At 44.8% G+C, this 16,137-nt stretch overlaps 1 long non-coding RNA gene across 2 annotated transcripts in view; it reads left to right on the forward strand.

Moving 5' to 3' along the window:
* Positions 1 to 12,595, forward strand: part of LOC121675272 — a 31,311-nt gene extending 18,716 nt beyond the window's left edge. Inside the window, exon 3 of one of the 2 annotated variants that reach the window (XR_006020027.1) lies at positions 12,275 to 12,595. This is a non-coding gene — a long non-coding RNA (uncharacterized LOC121675272). Of the gene's footprint in view, positions 1 to 6,908; positions 7,697 to 12,274 lie in introns of those variants that run through there. The other variant, XR_006020028.1, reaches the window with a different exon arrangement.
* Positions 12,596 to 16,137: the final 3,542 nt, after the last annotated feature.

Raw genomic sequence — 16,137 nt, forward strand, 5'->3', positions numbered from 1 at the left:
CCCGAGCTCGCTCCGGAGCGCCCCCTGCAGCCGCGGGGGAACCATCGCACCTGCCCTGCTCACCGGGAGCCGCCAGCGCCCCTGCCGGCTGCGAGCGGAACTGCACCCGAGGGGAAATAGCCTGACAGCCGAGAAGGCTGGCACTGGGTTTGTGACTGCTGTTACTGCCAGAGTTGTTGTTGTTTTGTTTGACTGGTTATATACATATATATAGAGAGAGTAAAGAACTGTTATTCCTATTTCCCACATCTTTGCCTAAAGGCCCTTGATTTCAGAATATAATAACTTGGAGGGAAAAGGGGTTATATCTGCCACTTCAAGGGGGGCCTCTGCCTTCCTTAGCAGACACCTGTCTTTCAAAACCGAGACATCAGGACAAGGGGGTACAAAAGAAAATACAGGTATATAAAGGGTCAAGAAATGGCTGTGATCCCAAGGTTATGCCTCACCTAGTGCCACAGTTCAGCTTGGACTGACATCCACAGCTTCTAAGGGAAGCAAATACAGAGAAGTGGCAACATTTTTTTGTGCTTCAAAGACCATGCCTCTATAATTTGGCAAAGGGGCATCAAATGGGGCAAGCACATGAAAGACACCAAGAGCTTCCTTTGAAATACCTTCTGGTGGGTCAGGCATATCATCAACAAAAGCAGAACCTAAAGGACCGCCAATAAAACCTATTTTGAGCTGCAGGATGCTTCAATACATCAATATGTGGGGTGGTAGTGGGACTGCAGGGCACCTGAGGAATGGCAGCACTTCCTTAGGTCATCGGTCTACTCCAAAAGCTTTGTTGCTTTGGTGTTAGAAAACTCAGCACTGCTAAATTTCAAGTTAAAAATTAAAAAAAGAAAATCTGGTTTACCTCATCTAGCAACTGGCAATCTGATGCTGCCTCTGCCGAGAAATTGGGCTTTATTCTCATGTAAGCAAAGGAAAAAAGAATGAGTTCATTGGCATTCTCCTTGCACAAATAACATGTGCAGCACTTCACAAAGGTAGCAGATAAAAGTAACATTATTTCATTTATCAGAAATGATGGGAAGGAAAATGCAAGGGAAGTACTTGCTTGAAAGTGTGTAGTGAGATAACTGTGTGTGAAGTATTGGTTTCTTGGAGTTTGGCAGCAATTTATTTATTACAGAACTCCCTTCTGAGTGCTACTTCCAACAAAACATGACCATCAGTGACATGGATAAGGATTTTGGAAAGCTGAGGCTTTGAAAATTCATTTGGGAGCATCTCCATTAGGGATCATTAGAACCAGTCCCTGCATGTACAAGGAAGACTCTGGACCCAACTCCTGCTGGCATAAGTATTTTGTTTTTACACAAAAATCCCTAGTGCTGAGAGCAGCAAGGAGACACAAAATATAGGGCAGCAATATCCTTTTTAAGTATTTTGGTGGTTGGTTTTTTTTTTTATCATCATTTCTCTTTGCTGCTTCTTTTCTCTCGTGGTGCAGTCCTGGAGAAAACAGTATAAATTCTCCAGTGCTCAGTTTCTAGTGTGTATTTAATCTGCCTTCATTCAAATGGTAATAGATCGTTACAGGGATACCTTCACACAGGTGCCTGGTGTGTATAATACCTTTTCATTACAGCGCTGAGGGAACTGGATCCTTTTTTTTTTAAATATTAATCTCTTTAGGTTTTCACAAGCCGTGCCACACATCATAATTTTAAGGTCCCATCTGATGACTCATTCTATTACTCCCAAGCCCATGCAGAGCAAGGCAAGAGACTGTCTGGCTCTCCAGCTCTGCTGTGTGGAACCCTGTGTGGAACCGGAGCTTTGTGAGGATTCAGGGGAGGAAGCTTTGTTAAAGGCACAAAGAAGGCAGCTGAAATGGAATGAACAGTTTGTCTCTATCCTTGGAAGTGTCCAAGTCCAGGTTGGACAGGGCTTGGAGCAACCTGGGATAGTGGAAGGTGTCCCTGCCCATGGCAGGAGGAGGAACTGGATCAGCTTTAAGGTCCCTTTCGACCCAAACCATTCAGAGATTCTGTGCTTGTCTCAGCTCCCTCACAGCCTCTACTGGGTTCACCAGCCCTGTGGCATCCACTGCTCATCCCCAGCGCACAGATGTTGAGGTTATGACGTAAATAAGTTGGGTTTCATCCCAGGATCCCAGACCTGATCCCTTGGCACAGCTGCATCCACAGCAGTGCCCTGTGTTGGTTCTTGCCCCGTGGGCACGTTGCAGGGAGCAAAGCCAAGCTGTCCCTCCCTGGAAGCTGCAGCAGGGAGGGAGCACAAGGGATCTCTGCCCCAGAGCAGCCAGGTGGTGACCAGCATCTCTCACCTCTTGCCACAGATCCCAGCCACTGGGTTTATCATGGGAATCACAGCACAGCCCAGGGAAGCCGCCGAGGCTGTCCCTGCGGCTCACCTGCACCAAGGCAGCCCAGAGGGGATTAATGCAGTGGAGCTTGGACAGCTTTGCCACCCCATGGCCAACATCTGCCCAGCTCCTCCTGGAAGTGTCACACAGAGTTGTGTAGGACATTCAGCTGATCTCTGTAGGACAGACTGAGCTATTCCCACTGCCTCCGTGAATTTCTACAGATGGAGCAATAAGGCACCAGTCTGGTGCCTACAAAATTTGTACCTGATCTGAAATGACCCTGAGACTAAAGAATTTTATGGCCTTTTTGTTCTCCCCAGGAGAGCCCTAAAAACAACCCCCCAGCATAAAAATGGAGAAAGACAATTATTAAAGGCAGTAACTACAGCACTGGGGACTGTAACTAAGAAAGGTTCTCAGAAACAGGGATTTGGAGCATGACGTGCTGAGGAAATTCATGCTCCTTTAAACAGGAGCAGTTGTAAGCGTGACAGTGCATTCCGAAAACATGTTTCAAGCGTTTGGGACCCTGAGAGATTATTGAATACTGCACATTACCAGGTGTGAAGAGAAATTAAGGAAAATATCCCAAATGGAAGACGGGAGCAGCAGAAAAGTTCCAGCAGAGCTGAAATGATCTGAAAATAAGGAAGAGAACTAGGAGGGATTTATGCAGCTCTCCATTAGCATGAAGAATGCTGTCAGCAGAAGGGAAGGAAGAGTAGATACATTTCTGACAGGAACAGGTCCTTACAAACTCCAACTGTAAGAGTTTCCTGTTCTCTCCCGCCACCTGTTTTCAGCTCTAAGTGAAAACTAAAAGCAGAACAAGAGAAGTTGTAAAGAAACTCAAGATTTGTCCAATACTCCATGAGCATGGACCATGTCAACCTCTGTTGGAAACACAGGATGGATTGCTTCCATTCCTTTTCCTTAAGGAACTCAGCCCTTTTATTTTTTCCATAATTAAAATTATATATATACGCCTCCCCCCTGCCATATATTTATATTCTTGGAAACATTTGCTTGGAAAACATAATCCAGACTTATTGATGGCTAAAATGCAGAGCATTAAGAGAAAACAGGGAACTTGATTGCTTAAATCTTTAAAGTGTGGAGAGAGAACAGAGGGAGTTTCTGTAAAAGCAAAAAGACACACAAAACTTAGTGTTGGAAGAGCTTCCACATCTTGACTGATTGTAATTACTTGGAACTTGGATTTTAGTAATTTTTGTCTGTTAAGCAAAGTTCTGGCTGGGAAAAGGAAGGTATATCATTAGGCTTCTTCCTTGAAAAGGTTCTGTTTCCAAGATACTGGAAGTATGGAGAGACTTCCAAAGGCAAATTTCAGTTCGGCACAGTCAATTAAAGCTGAATAACAGGATAAAAAGTCTCCTTGGGTAACTCTTGGCCCTGGTGGTAGGTGAGCACTATATAATTAGCACCAAGCTGGCAACTGTTCGTAGAACATTTGACAGAGGAATGTGCTCCCTCCCCGGGGATCCCTTCTCCCAGCCAAAGCCTGCACTGCCCTTTCCTGGGTGTTGGGGAAACTCAGAGGAAAAAAAAAAAAAAAAAAGAATTTTTTTGCTTCCTACATCCTCATGTCCTTCCTGGAAGGAGCTTGGGAGCCCTTTCTCCTCTGTCATATTCAACTTTCTCTGCTCACCCAGGCAGTGATGCGTGGCAGAGCTCTTCAGAAAGCTCAAGCAATCACTTGAGGCCCTGGGATAGCAATCAGCTATGCAAAATGACTATCATCTATCACTCTGTGATGTCTTCGGGAGACAAGTGAGAAAAACACGATCTTGGGTGTTTTGGTGAAGAAACCACACGATAAACAAAATCTCTGCAGCTCCACACAGCATAACCTGGCAGCAGAAATTCCAGACACCATGCTCCAAACTTCATCTGGAGCAGCCTGCATCCTGAAAACAAATCTGGGGAGAGTTACTATATACTGGAACAGCCCCAAAAACCAAGAAAAAGAGAGAAGTTACCAGGAAAATATACATCTTGCTTTCCTCAAGTCTGTGCATAACATAAGACATCTCCAGTATGACAGCACTTCCAGCCAGCAGGGAAAGGAGTGGATGAATGAAAAACCATCTCCCTAAGCTTTGGGTGGTGAAAAAACACAGATTTTTAAATAGATGTTTCCCCAGCAGTGTTCAAGGCCAGGGTGGACGGGGCACTGGGCAAACTGGTTTAGGGTGAGGTGACCCTGCCCATAGCAGGAGGGTGGAAGGAGAGGAGCTTTAAGGTTCCTTCAAACCCAAACCATTCTATAACTTTATAACACCAAAGCCGATGTATTCCTTTGTAGTGGTCTTGCCACAAATCATTTCCAAAGGGAAAATTGTAATGTGACAAACTGAATTTCTGGTATTGGAATGAATCCAGCTGGAAGAAATGGGTAAATCAATAAACCAGCAAAACTCCTGTGTGCAAATAGCCAGAAATTACCTACAGAAAATCACTCTCGAGCCTGCTGGTTCTCAGTAGTGCAGCCACCACGGCAGCTCCAGTGGCTGTGAATTTACAGCTGCTGTCTTCTCCATAGTAACTTAAGAGTCTGCCTGCGCACAAAACAACAGAATGGTTTGGGTTGGAAGGGACCTTAAAGCTCATCCAGTTCCTCTCCTCAGCCATGGGCAGGGACATCTTCCACTAGCCCAGGTTGCTCCAAGCCCCGTCCAACCTGGCCTTGGACACTGCCAGGGATCCAGGGGCAGCCACAGCTTCTCTGGGCACCCTGTGCTAAATCTCTAATCCCGTGGTTTTCTCTAAAGAAATTTCAGACATTTTACTCAACAGTTAAAAAAAAAAAAAAATTAAAAAGTGAGCTAGATTGCATTTGTGAGAGGTTAAAAGCAGGTACAAGGGCACTTACAACAGACGAGAACAAATTGCAGGTCTGCAGCCTCGCTCATCCACACTGACACCTCCAGGTGCTCAGCCTCGCTGGGAAAGGATAAAACGTTTCCCTTAAGTACGCTGCTAATGGCAGTAATTGGGAGATACCATCCTGAGTGCTGAACCAGCAAAAGCCCCCAGCTGGCCACAGGAACATCTCCTAATGTTCAATTAAGATAAGGCTCAGTATATCGTTCTGCAGTGTCTTTTTTATTTTTTCTTTTGCTGGGTGGAAGCTTTTGAGATCGATATATTTAAAAAAAAAAAAAAATTAATATAGCCCATGGTTTCAGTTCCACTGGAGCCCTATTAAACATCTCTCTTCACTCAGCCCTCGTGCCTAATTGCCATCAGCCCGAGCACGTCACTTCTGGAAACCTCTCCTCCTGTTCCAGTTCTCCTCTGTTCTCAGCTCAGAGCTGTTGACTGGAGGAGTCCCTTTGACACCACAGGAGACTGGCTGCCAGTCAGCAGGGCTGTGGCTGCAGCAGTGCCTTCCCAGGACATGGAATTAGGTCTCCATATGGGGTCTCTGCCGTGGGAGGGGACAGGGGACAGTTGTGCCATGGGTAGGTACTGACCCAGGCAAGGCTTTGAGACAGAAACCCGCAGGGGCTGGGTTTGGGATGGTGCTCCCAGGTGCTCCCATGCTCCTGACTCATGAAAAGTTTACAGAAGTCCTGACACATTCCATGAATTCAGGTTTTACTTGGGAAAAATGGCCGTAATAAAAATAAACCAAAAGCAGGGGCAAAGCAATCTGAAAACACTGGTTCAGTTACACATTAGCAGTGGCAAGTTTGGCTCATTTTTTAACATGCACTCAAAGTGACATTTAATCTCCAGATTAATTCAAATTTTATTTCAAAATATGAAGGGAAACTTGGCATTTAAATTAACCTTCCATCCCAAAGTGATGTTTTTTCCTCTACTCTCATTCACTGGGAACATCGGCACACCTTTAATTACAGTTTCACCCCAGATGATTATTCTGCTCCGCTTTGCAAACTCAGCCAAGAAATCACCTACTTATACAGCTTTTGTGTCTTTACACATCTCAGGGCACCTGAAGAGCAGAGGCAGCTCCTCTCCCTGCTCCCCAGCCTGCTGTCCCCACTCAGGACAGTCCTAACCTTGACTCTGGGGGCCCCTGAGAGCTGTGGGATCCCTGTGGAAAATCCAGACAGGAGATGACATTTCCTTGCTGCCCTCCCGTGGACATGCCATGACCACAGTCACTGGTACTTGACTAAAAATCCTTGGCTTTACATGAAGATATTGGGCTTGGCTCTCCACCTGGATTGTTTTCTCTCCTCAAAAATAGTTGCATTTACCAAGACAATCAGTGTTTTTATGTGGAGGGAACACAGAGATGTTTCTAGATCATAAATTGTAATCCAAAATCTCTCTGGTACACAAAGATTAATATTTAATGTCTGTTCTATAATGTAGTTTCTACAGACCAATCTTTCATCTTCAAAACTTGATCATCATAGACCTACAAAAGTTAGACTTCAATATGATAACAATACTTTATGGACACAGTGATTCCTGAATTCCCTCGCTGTCTCCCACCGGCAGTGATGGTGTTTCTGTGAGTCTTAAAAAATGAGCTAACACTTTTAATTCTCTATTTTCTCTTCAGCTTATATTCAGTACCGCTGAGCATCAAGTGTGAAATGCTAGGAGGAGCCAGATCAGTGCCAGGACAAGATGAGAAGCAGTACCTTTGCAATTGAGGTCATCATCCAAGGATTAAAAACAGACTGTGATCTAACTCCATCTGTTAAGTGTCTAGGGACTCCATGTCTAGTACACAAGAATGCTGTCCTCATAATAGGAATTTTGGAAAGATCTTCAAGAAATCCATCAACTTTCCAGTTGGTTAATGAATCTTTTTTTTCCCAAATGTTAGTCAAATACCTCACATGCTCAGTGTGATATTATGTACAACAGGCCCATGAACCAAATTCTTCCCCTGTTTTGCAGCTGCTGTAATTTATATTTCCCAACAAATCACGACTTTGCCTTTTCTCCTCCTGCCTTAAACAGTGAAGGAAGGGAGAACATGACCACTCCAGGCTGCCCAGAGGAAAGAAGGACAAAACTGCTAAATTGACTCAGTGTGAAAATGTCACACTACCCTGGTACAACCCCTGGTGTTCTCAAGAAGCAGAGGTGGAAGGAGCCAGCTCCAGATGCTGGGTAGTTTTTCTTCCCTACAGGAAAGTAACATCAAATGCTGCTCTCAGGCACAGGAATTGCTCTGGGAATTGAGAGCCCTCCATCCACAACCTCCTTTCTGGTGTCTTGACATAATGCAAGTTAAAATCTTGCACCACAAACTCTGAAGAGCTGCCTAAAGCATCATAAAATCATACAATGGTTTGGGTTGGGAGGGACCTTAAAGATCATCCAGTACCACTCGTCTGCCATGGGCAGGGACACCTTCCACTGTCCCAGGTTGCTCCAAGCCCCGTCCAACCTGGCCTTGGGCACTGCCAGGGATCCAGGGGCAGCCACGGCTGCTCTGGGCACCCTGTGCCAGGGCCTCCCCACCCTCACAACAAAGGACAAGATACTGGCCACAATTCCAGTTTGGCAGCCACTTCTCTTTCCTAGCTAAAGAATTGATTACTTCCCTAAGGATAGTTACTTTTCTCTTGCTAACCCTGAGATGAAACACTGCAGACATCCAGAAATTCTGCAAGCCCCATCTTCCTTAGATTTGCAGTAGGAATATTGCCACTGGTTTTGAATATGCAAACCTCCAGATAGTGAATGTGAGTAGTGAGGGCTCATTTCTAATCTAGAGTGAGTTAATGGACAAATCCAGCTAGTAGAGGATAAAGCTGCTTATACACTGACCTGTAGTCACAGAGCTGCTGCAATCATCTGAAAAAATAAATCCCAGCAAAGCCAAAAGCCAGCTCATGGCTCTGGTATCAGCTCACCTTCCTTGAAAAGACTGCAGCCATGTGAGCATTTTGGTCCCCGTGCTCTATTAGGTTCACAAAAAGGTATGTGCCTTAACTTGTGCCCTCCGCGAGGGCGTTTTATGGGCTGTTATTTGAGCAGGTATGTATAGGTAACCCTCAGGTGTCTCTGGGGGTGTGGAACACAAGCCTGTGTGGGACAGTGATACCCACACAGGCACTGAGCTTTGCAGCTTGTTCTGATTTCCAGTACAAGCCTAACTGGATTTCAGTGATTGATTTTTGTCTCTCCCCAGCCCGCTTCACTGCCTCCCCTGGAAACCTACAGCATTTAAACTTCCTCAGCCAAAGTTAGACCATGAAGATGTGGATCCTTGGCTTCTGTACGAGGTCAGAGGCATTTGGCAGTTTTACCCATCTCAGACCCCTAGAGATGGGAAGAATCCAGGCATTTCATTCCTGAGTGTATCTGCAATGCACAGTCTTTTCACACAGCCATATAAAACCACTGCTCCCCTTGTGTGTTATCAAGGTTGCTCAAACAAAGGACATTGTATCTAAGCTAAACACACACGGTGTTTTCAAACCAGGAGTGTCCAGGAAGCCAACAGCAACCTCGCTCTTGAAAATATGATGACAAAGAATGAGTTAATTTTGTTTAAATTAAGGTTCTACTGCATTAGAGGTTAATTGCCAGGTGGGAGCAATATTTTGGTTAATTGTTCTTTACTCAAAAGGTGGCACATCTTAACTGAAATGCCAACTGCAGGACCACAAGTTGCATGTAAAATTATCCTTTCTTTGACAGCCATGTTCCCTGGCTCCTTATTCCCCAGATTTCCTGGGAGCTTGGGTCTACCTTAGAAGCAGGAAGGCATTTCCAGAAATCAGGAGCTTTGCTTACTGCCAGAGCACGATCCCTACCAGCTGCTTCCCTTGCTGAGCAGGGAGCACAGGAACGGCAAAGACATGTGCTGCACTCCCCAGGCTGCCTGTGAACCATGACATGTCACTTTTGAAGTCACCTCCTTTCCAGTATTTGAGGTTTGATTGTCCCAAGGCAGGAAGCAGGAGCTGATTTTAGCTCCTGGAGCATCTCGAGAGCTTTAGGAGATGGAAGGCAGAGAGAAATAAGGGACAGGGACTGCATGTTCCTCCATCAGGGCCAAAGCTCAAGCCTTCAAAAGGAGAAAGAAAGATGACAGAATAAGGATATACCTTTCAACAATCACTTAAAGAAATTCCTTATCAATCTGTTTTTGTGGGAATCAACTGTGTCCCAAAGTCAATGACAATTCCAACAAACCCACCCTGAATGAGCCCAGTTGAGGCCAGGTGCTCATCTATGGATTCCCCTCCGGTTCCTGCAGATGTCTCTGGGATGTGTGTTTCTGTAATGTCTGTCTGATGTTATTTTTTTTTCCTGTGTGCATAATATTCTTTTTATCCCCCAAATTTAATTTTCTAACTTGTTGGCTTTATTGCTTAAAATTTTAGTAGAGGTTTTGGGTGTGCTGCTGACAAAATAATAATTTATATTGTATCAGTCAGTATCACTCCATTGTCTTAATCTTTCATAATGGTTTTTCTGCAGCTTCCAATTTTCCTCCGAATAAAACAAATTACTTAGCAAGTGGAATATCTTCTTGTCATAATAATTTAATATTAAAATGTCAATAAGATTTGGTACACACAGCAGAGGGCACAGAGGTACAGAGGCAGAGCAGAAATGAAGTAAACTTAATAAAGTGAGTGAGAAGGTACAATAGGGATTGAGGTTGGCTCCTGCACTGGATATGAAAGAACCTTTTTATCCTGCAGTGCAGTACAAACATTGTGTAAGCAATAAAATGATTGCAGGAGCACTTCTTGCTGCTGCTGTTTGCTGACACTCAGTGCAGCACCAGTCCTTGTGGGGAGGGAGCAGCACTGGATGGGGACAGCGGGTGGCACAGGGTGGGAAGGAGGGAATGGCCAGAGGCTGGTGGCACACCCTGCCCTCTGCAAGGCCATTCCGTGGGGTTCCTGGCTTGTGCGTGGGTGAAGGCTGCGGTCTGTGGTTCAGCATCCTGATCCAGCCTTCGGGGCAGGATTCGTGCTGGGAAGTCTGAGCCCTCCATCAGCAGGCAGACCTCAGCACTCACTTGTGAATGTTCTCATGAAACTCAAGCCTTCATTTTGGTCAAATTCTCCTTCTGATACAAACTTAACAGATTGCATTGGCAGACGAGTGCTAAATGCTGTGAATTTATCTAGAACATAATGAGTTCCCTAAAAATGTCTGGAAGCCTCAGGAACAGATATGTCCCTTCCCCCCTGCTGAGATGGTCAGCAGGACATGCTTTGGGAGCAGTCCTGATCTTCCTTGGGCAGCCATACACGTCTTTGTGAGATGAAAGTGCAGCATTACAATGACAAATCCAGAATAATTCAGGTTGGAAGAGACTTTAGAGGTCACCCTGTCCAACCCACTGCTCAGAGCTGGGCTAGCTTCAAAGTAGCATAAATTCAAAAAGGAAGCACATTTGCATGAGCTCCAGGACCTTATTATCTGTCTCTGTTCTGTCTCAGGCTAGAGGGAAAGCTGTTCCTGTGTCTAAACCACCCTTTTCTCTCCTGCAGCTATGGAAATGGGTGTCGCATTCACAGCTGACTCTTTCCACACAAATATATCACCGTTTGAAGTCCCCCTTTTCAGCACCTAAGGTCTCCTCCTGCAGAAACACGACATAGGGCTTGATTTAAGTGTGCAGCTTTTCGTAATTCCTGGGAAGGAACAAAAAGGGAGAGCTGGAGAAGCCATTTTCTCTTTTCACAAAGGAATGTCTTAATGTCTTACACCATAGTTCCACCCTGCATAGCAAGTAGGCACCATTTTGATGTCATTTTAACCAGAGACTGACAAGAGTCAGCTGAAATATGTCTTGCTCTATCCTAAAGCCTTCCACAAATAATCCCAAGGGTGCCTGGGCCACACAGGATGGCAGCAGGACACCAGGGAGCTGCAGAAATGTTCCCAGAACTCAGAGCATCAGAAAGTTTGATGAAAGTTGGTTGAGTCTTCTGCTCACATTTTTTTTTTACCAAGAATGAATAGGAAAGGTCCTTCATCCACTCTGGGAGGTTTTTCCTTATTAACTGCTGCCCTCCTATGTGTAAAAATGAAAGTGGTAAAGACCAAAGTCCTTCGAACAGTCACAATATCAAATGTCAGGGTGATTTAACTGTCAAGAGCTATAAACAAAGCTCCTAGAAAAGGAGGAATTTTTGAATCCCTGTGCCAGTGAAAGGCTCTTTGCTGCTGTATGGTTTGTTTCCCAGTTCTCAGACTGTACCAGTTTAAAATCAGTCAGCACTTTTCTCCAGGGCTCATTCCACAGGACTAATTGCTCGGATAATAGGGAACTGATGCTGATGTTCAGCCAATATTTTCCTCTCTTCCCCTGTGGGCACTTTCTGGCTGCCGCCAGGAGTCCCTGCCTCTGTTTCTATCTACATGTTAATGCTCCTATCTACAGCCTAAATACCTGTTGCTCACTGTAATTGTCCCTCCTCAATTCAAATTTTAGCTCAGCAACACTGCCATAATACAGCTTTTATTTATCAGATTACTCTCTGTCATTTCTTCTTAATTGTTTTTCATTTGTTGACTTCTTCCTGGTGTTGAAGTGGTCGTAACAGAATACAATTTTCTACATGTGCCCAGCTGCTCTTTTATGGACAATATTCTCATCTTGTCTCCCTCCCAAGCCTCTAGTCTTTCAGCTCTAATTGTCTGGTGGACTTACTCGCAACCGTGCTGCATTGCCAAAAATATATTCTGAAATATCAGATATTTTGGTTTTTCCATATTCTCCAGCCCTGCTGAGTATGTCCCACCGACCAGCACCAATCAACCCCATCTACCAACCCATCCATCCATTGGTTTCATCTCATTGTACATTTCCTCATTGCTTTTCTCTCTTGGTCCATCAGAGTTTTTCCCAGAATGGTTTTCCCATTGTTGTTTGCTATGCCTTCCAATTTAGGTATCACCTGGGAATTTAATTACTGTGCTTTCTATCTGTTTTTCCAGGTCAGTAAGTGTGATTTTGAGCAAGACTGGACATAACAGAAGTCCCTGAGGTAGCCCTAGCACAGCTTCCCCCAGCTAGGCCTTGCCTGCTGATGTGGCACAGCTCACAGCGTCCTGGCTATGCTCAATCCATGTGGAATGACTTGCCTCCAAGGAACTGGACTGAGTTAGTTTTTGAGTAAGGGTTTGTGAGTCACTGTATAAAATTATTTACCGGAGTGCAAAATGACAAATAAAGGTTTGGCATCCAAATTTAACAAAACATCTAACCCAGCAAGTTCCTTTCAGTAAGAAACAACACCTGCTCTCCCTTCTATATCCTCCTCTCCTCTGGGGTTTACACAGGTCCCCTTATCTGTCATTGCATCATTTACCTGAATAGGTCACAGAATGCTTTGGGTTGGAAAGAACATAAAGACCACATAGTTCCAAATCCCTTCCAGAGGGAATGTCAGCTTCCTACCAGGCCTTTCCAGGATCTCCCTCTCCTGTCTGCATCCTGCCCTGTCGGGTCTGTCTGCGAGCAGCAGCACTTTTGGTTAAAGGGCAATGCTGGGTTTCTCCTTCAGAAAAAGAACCCGTGAGTGCAGCCCATCCCATGCCAAGCCCACCCTGTGCATCCACACCTCCAGATCCTGTGGTAGACTGAGTGCAATAAAACTAAACAGAATGGACCTTACATCCCACTCACCAACAAATTGCTCATTAACAAGACATATTTTTTTTTAAATTTAAAAGTTCTTGTACTGGACTGTGTCTAAAACCTCTCCACTGTGTAGTATTGTTCATTTTCAAAGAGCTGGCCTACATGTGAATAAATTCTCCTTAGTTCCTCAATCCTTCTGCAGAGAACCGAGAGGAAAAAAAAAACAAACAGCAAAAAAGAAACCAACCCAGAAATTATTTGTAGAATTGTTTAGAAAAATCTTTTCAAAATATGAAGTGAGTTGAAAATTATTTAAAAGCTCTAGAGGGCAAGATTGACAAATAAAGTATAAATTATGCACTATTATCTACCGAACCCACAGAGTGGTGCTGCATCCTACAGGGCACTGCATGCTCATCCATGGGCCAGGACTGCATCTGGATAAAGCTATCACCTATTTACAGCGAGGCCTAACGAAGCAGTATTTGTAAAGCACTTGGGACCTTCAATTAAATGCATTACTTTTGATTATTTCCCCTACTTCCCTAACACCTAGGGGCAAAAAAAGTCAGGCTGGAAACCAATTGCAGACCAATTAAATCCAAGTGTGTGTCCGGGCAGGAGGAGCAGCAGAGGGGGGTAATTATGCATTGCTGACAGGAGGAACGTGAGCTGGAGATGCCACAGTGCTGCCTGGGCTTTGTGGCATTCCCAAATGGCATTCAGGAAACATTTCAAGGGGATCAAAGCTGCCTCACGGGCGCTATACAAATTCACCATCATAAACACTGAATAATACATTACGCTAATCTGATTGCTATTGACTGTTACAGTTGCATGTGTGACCTTGGGCATACATTAATCAAAGGCAGCCGCTCGTATTTCCATCCTGCAGCGATGAGCAAAGCTCATCTCAAATCTCCTCTTGTCCCTGCACCTCTTTCTGTTCTGTCTGCTGTCACATGGAGATGGAGCCTGGTGTTTGGAGGGAAATAGCTTTCTTCAATGCTCCCCTCTTCGTTTGAGCAGACACGGGAACGCTCCGATAGGGAATAACAACAACACGCACCTTTTTGTCCACCCAGCGCTCCCTGAACCCAATTTAGCAAGTGTCGCAATCTGAAAGAGCATTGGAGCTTGAGAGTAATTGGTTTCCCAGCAGACTACAACTAATCCCAGAAGCTCTTTGGAATTTCAGCAGAGTGTTTATTGTTTACCCTAAGAAATGAGGCATCGTATAAATGAAAGAGCCCATTGCTGACACCCTTCACACAGTGACGCGTGTGTGTGTTTGCTCACATGAGCTGCAGCAAGGCTTAAACCCAAAAAACCCAATCCCTCATCAGTTCCCTTTCCCTTTGTCATTAACAGGAGACAGGGAATACAAGAAAGAGCTGACAGTGTGTTGACAACAAACTGAAAAGGCATTGCTTTGCCTGCATTGATTCCCTTCTCTTTCCCCAAGGCTATGAGATGATGCTTGCTGGATTATATTGCAAAAAAGCTCCTGCAGGTGCTCCCTGGTTTGCTGCCTCCTGCCCCAATGTGGCCTTTGTGGAGGGCCTTTCCCCGGGGAGTGTTGAAGCCCAGCAGCAGGGCTCTCTCAAAGCGTGGTGTAACAAATACAAAATCAGACAAAACCTCAAAATAATCTGTTGAGGTGGGTTTGATGTGGTCTCAGACCATTGGCATGCAAATGCATTCCTTTAACAGCTTTACTCCTTCACTTGAGGGCTAAGCATGATAGTCAGTAATTTAAAGGCAAAGGACTGAAAGAGGCTGGGGTTAAGCAAGTGTTGTAAATGTAGACCATTTATATTTAAATGAAATTTAAGCAAGCTATGGCAATACGGATACTATATGAATAATTGGCTCTACACCCACAGGTACCTGCTTTTTAACTGTTGGGTTTAAAAAAAAATAAAATTTTTCAAGAAACCTCTCAATGCTTCTACTAAAATTCCACTCTGCGCCTTGTCGGAGAGGGCCGAGAGGGAGGTGCTGAAGAATGCCTGGTCACGAAGGAGAAATAAAGAGGAGCAGGTTGCATGGCTTCTCCTGACAGGCCAGCACTTCTACCTCCCAGCTATGCAAAAACACACAGAACTTAATTAAGAGGGTCCATTTTCTCTACAAAGCCTTTTATGGTCCCTGGCCTTCGCTCAGATACATTTACTTTTTCCATCAGTCACATCAGAACCTCCGGGCTGCTGCCAGGGGACCCCCTGGAAGCTTTCTCCTTTATAAATTTTTCACACCAATTCTATTACCTGGAGTGGACTTTCACTCCATGAGGATGCAGCCTGATCCCCCCAGACCTCTCTCAACCCTCTCTGCATCTGCCACAATGAAGAATTATAGTGCATGCAGACCACTCTTCCTCCTTTTTCCATTACTCAGCAGCTCTTCAGCACACGAGAGTTTCACGATAAATTGATGGATATTTTAGGACATCTGAAGAGTGGTCTTAGAAAGATGCACCAAATTTTGTAAAGAGAATCTCCAGGCCATATCAGTCCCTTGAATATGACCATGAATGGCCATCGAAGACTCCCTTGGAAATAAAAACTGATTACAGAGTTTTGGTGTCTTTGTGGGTTTTTATCCGAATGACTCAACACGAAATGGTCACGCATTGGAAATCACACTGCAAAAGTACATTTCTTGTCCCTCCTAAGATTCCTCCTCACATCCCACAAGGAAATTTTAATTCAGCTCCCACATGGAGGTCCAAAAGGGAGGATTGCTGGCTACTGCAGACAAGGATGTTTCAAAACTAACTCTAGGAGAGAGACTCCATGAATTCTTTCACCTGAAATCCAGATTCAGGAAATAAAATAAAGGAATGGCTGAAGACTGCGTCCTACACTGACTGGCTATTTCATATTCCCACGAGTCAGGCAGGGGATCTTTTTACTCTGCCCTCCCTTTTCACCAGAAAAGCCTGGAGTTAAGGAAGCTCAATTTCACTTACACAAGTTTAAAGCCAGCATAACTTCTGACTCTTGTGGGCATTACTTTTGATTTATACTCATGACGCCAAGGAGAAAATCAGATCAAGGGAATATAAATCAAACAGAGATCAATACCGAGCATCAAGGTACTAATTCTATCTCCTGAAACGGCCCTTACAAGCTGCAGGAGGCCGGGAGACAATTCCCCTGGCACAGGCACAGCAGATTTATGTGGAGCTGTGGTCCTGGAGCAGGGGAGATGT

The sequence above is a fragment of the Corvus kubaryi genome, unplaced genomic scaffold, assembly GCF_017639235.1.
Source record: "Corvus kubaryi isolate FWS band 111438036 unplaced genomic scaffold, C.kubaryi_AGA036_p1.0 134, whole genome shotgun sequence".
In the NCBI taxonomy this organism is placed as follows: domain Eukaryota; kingdom Metazoa; phylum Chordata; class Aves; order Passeriformes; family Corvidae; genus Corvus; species Corvus kubaryi.